Source organism: Trachurus japonicus, chromosome 24 (assembly GCF_045865225.1).
Source record: "Trachurus japonicus isolate A0001 chromosome 24, Traja_1.0".
Taxonomy (NCBI): domain Eukaryota; kingdom Metazoa; phylum Chordata; class Actinopteri; order Carangiformes; family Carangidae; genus Trachurus; species Trachurus japonicus.
Window position 1 is genome coordinate 8,993,737 of NC_140930.1, and position 6,000 is coordinate 8,999,736.

Here is a 6,000-nt window from a genome sequence, read left to right on the forward strand (position 1 = left end):
AATGAGAAAATGACAGTCAGTCACAAAAACAATCACTAGCTGCAGCCTTAAAGCACCTGTATGTCTTGATATATGTGGAGCCAATGTCTTGAAAACTTTGATCAATTACCCCACTATGCAATTGTTAGTGAGCCAGCGATTCACTGATCCACCAGCAGAGGGCGCTGCTAGAGGACGTTGCTAACTAACATGAGGTGTTTTTCCACTTGACCTCAAGGTCGACTCCTCTGGTTTCAGTTTCAGGTCATCCAGTCACTTCAGTTTCACCTCCTGTTGTATCAAGAACCAGAGATACTACAAGGAGTTGTACTGACTCGTGGTAGTTACCTTGTTGACTTGTGACGATGCTACGACATGTACAATCATGTGGTCGTATCTTGGAGGGAGGATGGATCTCAGGTTGGCGAATGGTTAGGGATCGCTGCTGAAGCCACTTTCCTCCAATGGGGCTTGTATCTAAGCAGCAAAGCTCTTGGGTCCTGGCTCACCACCTCGTCCTCCTTTGTCCAGTGTATCGTCTCCATCTGCCACAGTTTGGTTATGAAGGTCATCAGGTGGAGGAAGCTGAGAAGTAGTTGTGTCATATTTATGCCAGAAGGACCACGTCTGATTGGACTTATTGGTGTGATGAGATGAAGTTTGTCCGAACATTTGATAGATACTAGACAAACTCTCTCAATCTCAAAGCTATGGAGGTGGTGACACCTTTCTTGTCAGGATTTAATAGGGACAAATAATGGAAACGTCACTCTTTAACATATATAGGGTGTTTGTCTTGCCTTCTGACCCCTAAAATATGTGAATTGGCAAAAAAAATCTGTAATGTGCAGTCTCCTAAGGTTTAAATCCATGTGGTTTTCCCTCAATTGTTATCCAATGATGTCATTAGTTTTCAATTTTGCATAATACCACCCCTACCTGTGAGTACTGGTACCAGTAAAGAGGGGACGGCTTATTTGCATATAAAGGCACTGAAACCAGCCGTTCTGAACAGAGCAGATGAAAAGAGCTGTGGTGTTTGATCCTTGAGGTATTTTGACCAAAGCATGTCACACACACACATCTTTAAGACACTTGGGAACCGTTTTAATTTGTGGAAAAGGGGCTTAATATGTCTCCTTTAACAGCCTAGGATTATTCCACTAATCCTAGTTTGTCCGTGGGCATCTCCATCTTCTGGTCTAACAAAACTAGCAGCAGTGACAAATCATCAAGGCCTCAATTTTATAGGCTACTGTCCATTCCCAATAATCACCACAGTGACCTTCAATAAGACAAACACCTGAGTCACAAACAGGAGATGGCTGAAGTGTCTCTATGACTGTCACTCTGTTTTCTGATCCTCAGTCACTGACATCATGCAGCAACACTAATAGTTGCAGCTTTGTCGATCTTCCACTTCCTTTAAAGCTGCACCACCACCACCACGAGCGCCTTCAGGAGTCTTTGATCCACTTGTGTTTCTCGCTGTTAAGTGAGATCCCTGAAGTTACCGCAGCTGTTGAACGCTGTGTTCCCGCTATGGGCAGTACTGGTTTGCAGGAGGCCGGTGGGGGGGGGGCGGTGTGGGGGGGTTTGGATGTTAAACCGGCCTCTGATCAGACTCTGGGACCGACCTGTTGTTGCTTCCTCCGGGCTGAGCTGCAGCCCGTCAGATAACAGGAGCATAAAACTGTTGTGATGTGATTTCCTGATTGCAGCAGAGGTCCCTCTGACCTCAGATCAGTGCTCCGACCTCACGGGGTCAAATAACTCGAATGCTTTGACTTTGAAATGTAAAGCACCCCGATGCTGAAACCTTTTGAAAAACACATTGCTGAACCAAGTGCACTTAACCACTTAAATGTGCGTTTCTTTCCTGGAAAAGACGTTTTTTTCCTAATGTATACTTGGTTGTACTAAGACTTCTCTGTATGCAGCTTTGACATAATGGCTCTAAGCACTTACTGCATATACATGTGTCTTACTTTTTATACATTGTGCTGGTCATAACACATATAAGGGCTATGGAGTTAACAGCGTACGTAACTCAAACATGATTATGTCAAGAAAATACATTTACTTTATGTTCTGTTGATTTTTGTACCACTAAAATGCTGTATATGCACTGCTGAAATAATAAAATGTAGATTTGTTTAAACAGGTGAACTCTGTTATTCCTGATAACATTGAACCAGGTGGCTTTTTTTTCTCTAACATGTCAACAGGTGAAGAGAGAGGGAGGAAGTTGAATTGGACATATATATGTGTGTGTGTGTGTGTGTGTGTGTGTGTGTGTGTGTGTGTGTGAGTTGCACACATGATCACAAGCAGTGACGCACGTGGACGTTTTGCACCACCAGTGTATGTGACCGGACTGATGGCTCTGAAGTGTAATTGCGAGTATGAATGTTTCCACATGTGAAGCGGATGTGGAGATGATTGTGCTGAGAAATTCACCTGATCTCCACCCAACAACACACATGGCTTCAGACTTTTCAGGTCGGCATGGTTTTGTTTATCCTGCAGGAAGGAAGGTAAGACTTTTTAAAATATTTTTTTATTTGATAGAGTAAAATGTTTAAAGGGATAGTTCACCCAAAATTCAAATTTCACTCATTATCTACTCACCCTCATGTCGACTAAGGGCTGGGAGAAGTTTCAGAGTCCTCCGTGCCTTCTCTGAGTTACAGCGGGGCTCCGTGCAGCACTGCATGTCCATATGACGGTTGCGAACGGGGCTCACTTTTCTTCGTCCAAAAAGACACACCAAAAAACATCCAAATACCTCCACACAGCTCGTCTGTAATGTCTGTCTGTAATTTGCACTGACGCCGGCGCAAATCGCGGGAGATTTGGACGGACCAGGAAGAGCAGTGCTGGGAGCTTCCGCTACAAACAAGCTTAAAATATAGACTTATTTAATTTTTTTCAGAACAATTTCTCATGCCGGGGCTTCAATACAACAGGGACATTACAGACGAGCAGTATGGAGGTATTTGGATGGTTTTTGGTGTGTCTTTTTGGACGAAGAAAAGTGAACCCCGTTCGCAATCGTCATATGGACATGCAGTGCTACGCCGAGCCCCGCTGTAACTCAGAGAAGGCACAGAGGACTCTGAAACTTCTCCCAGCCCTTAGTCGACATGAGGGTGAGTAGATAATGAGAATGAAATTTGAATTTTGGGTGAACTATCCCTTTATGGCATGCATGTGAAGTGAAATCCTGTTGCACACATGTGCAGGTAGTTGATGTTTTTGGTTTGATGGGTTTCTGATGTTCGCTGGGGTGAGAAGTTGAAGGAGCGTGAGTGTGTTAACCTGCTTGGGGTTTAGGTCTCTTTGTACCAATTAGGGGAAAATCTTAATGTTTTATATTTGACAGTCGCTTCATTCAGAGGCTCTGGCTCTGACTCAGTCTCCTCCTGACCTACACCCAGCAGTAGGCCCGTTAGGTCATCCATCCATAACATGCAACAATATTTGTGATGGTCCACTTCCAACTTTCGAGTCTTTTCGTGGTGCAGCAGCCTGACGTTGTTCCCTCTGTGATGTTAATAAGAAATGGCTTTCCCCAGTTCAGTGTGAAGGAACTCGACTTCATCCAGCACCTTTTTTTTTCTTTCTTTCTTTCTTTTTTACATGAACTGGAGCAGTGACTGTGAGCCCAGGTCCTGTTGCCCCCCCTCTACCCCCACAGGAGCCGTCCACCTCACTAAATGTTCTTCTAACTGGATGGAGGCAAATCCCTGCAGCAGGGTGGAAACACTGAGAGCAGAGGAGTGGAGTCTCCTACAGCACTCACAATATATGAGGAGCTTTAGACATGCACAGTACACTGATTCAGTTTTGTCATAATCAGTATGATTGCGGTTCAAAACATGCCTGTAAATATCTGATTTGTTGTTCTTTTACCTTGTTTTAAACACATGCTTTATCTCACATATCAACTAAACTTCAGTTTGTGCATTAAGGGATGAAACAAGACTTCAAATTCTATCACCGCAGATTAAATGATGTCTTTTTATGTATAAGCACTTTACTTGAATGAATGTATAGCTAATTTTTGAACAGCCTTCTTATAATATTTTTGCATTTTGATTTGTTCTATTTTGGTTGAGTTTACACTGTTTCTTATTGTCTCAATGTTTTACCATCTCATATTGTCTTTTTACCATGTTTTATCTTTTGTACAATCCCACTGTGCTTCTTAGATTTCTGTGGTCTTTCATTGTTTCTGTATGTTTCTCGTCCGTGCAGCAGTTCCCCAAGCAAAATCTCTCCCATGGGAGACAAAACAAAAGAAGTTTGACTTTGACTTATTTGATATGGCAGGTGAGTGTTTATTTTTTCTTTAAAGAAATGGTCCTGTAATTGAGAATGGAAATTCATGTCTTGACCTTTGGGGGAAAAAAAGCTGCTCACAGCACAGCCTTACTTATAGGTCCCTTAAGCTGTTCTGGGGCTTTCAGTTATATCACATGATCTTCTGAAGTCGACTGCCACTTTTCCAAGATTGAGAATAAAACTTTGGACCTCAGCTTTTCAGCCAATGTGTTTAAGAGCTCGTTAAAATGCACATGAAGTGCTACCAAACGGCCTTGATGGAAAGAAAGTTAAATCTTGCTTCTGTAAATCAGTGGTCATCCTTAATGTTTACCACAATGTTAGCATGTTATAACAACAACAAACAGACAACACACAGTCATGTGCACAGAAAAACAAGTCAAATATTCATAAATCTGCTTTAAATTGTATGAAACACAAAGGGGTTGATATAAACACTACATTCCTCCTCTTTTTGTACTTGAGTCATTGCATGAAATTATAATATCTGCCCTTTGTTCATTCTCTCTGGATGTTTCTCTGTGGTTTAACCAGAGAGTAACTCATCCTTATTCTATAAAGTGCACCACAACATGTGCTCATGTGTTCAAATATGAGCTCATTCCCCTTCAGGGAGAACAAGAGATGGGGAGAAGAGGGAGAGAGAGAAAGCAATGGTCCCAGTCTTTCCTTCCACGTCCATTTGTCATCAGACCACATTCCTGCTCCTCTTCCTCATAATGGACCGGTTCTCCCTGCACACAATGAGGAGACTGGGCTGAACATCTGCAGTGTGTGAAGGAGATGAAACAAAAATGGGATCATGAAGAGTCGAGGTCGAGGTCGGCCGCACCGTCACCAGCGAGGAAATTCTTTCAGACAATTCACCGATGTTATAGAGAGAGAGGGAGAGAGGACAGACACATGCGGTGATTGAAATGACACAAATCTCCTGTTAACTCGCTCTCACCGCCCCCACATGTGTAACTGGGGGGCTTTAAATCATCCCTGGCATCTATGACAATGGATTAAAATGGTTTTATAGAAAAAACACACAATGCAACACAACTGTCCTGTTGAAGAATGTAGTAGAATAATCTTTTCTTATCAACTTGTATTAATTTAACATTAATTCAACTTAGATTTTATACTTTCTTTAAAACTTGAGTTGTTGTTGTTGCTTGAGGTCTTTCAATTTTAAGTCATATGTTGAATAAATGAACCTCTTGTTGCAGTTAGAGTTCACTACATGTTTAATTTAGGTAGGCTATTTGTCCTGGAGCCTCATAATAACTGTGTAATGATTGATTTATTGTGTGATTGGTCTCCTGAATAACTGATAATGATTTGTTGGTACCTATGGTTGATATGCAATTATCGATGAAAATGTATCAAACTTCAAACCTATGATGACAAATATGACAACAATTCAACAGGAATACACCTGCACCTGCATGAACAGTTTGTTTTTTATAACGTGACTGACCTCAGGTGGTGAAACAGCTGCACTACAACTGTAATCGAGTTGTTTTGAAAATTATTTGGGGTCCTATACTAACTATATATTATTTAAACCCGTTCACACAGTTATCAATAAACATGTTCGTAAAGGATCTGTTCCATCTGTAGTTTGTGCCATGTTATAGTCTTTTGCAAACGATTCGCGCTCGGTTTGTCCTTCGGCGTCCTCCGTCC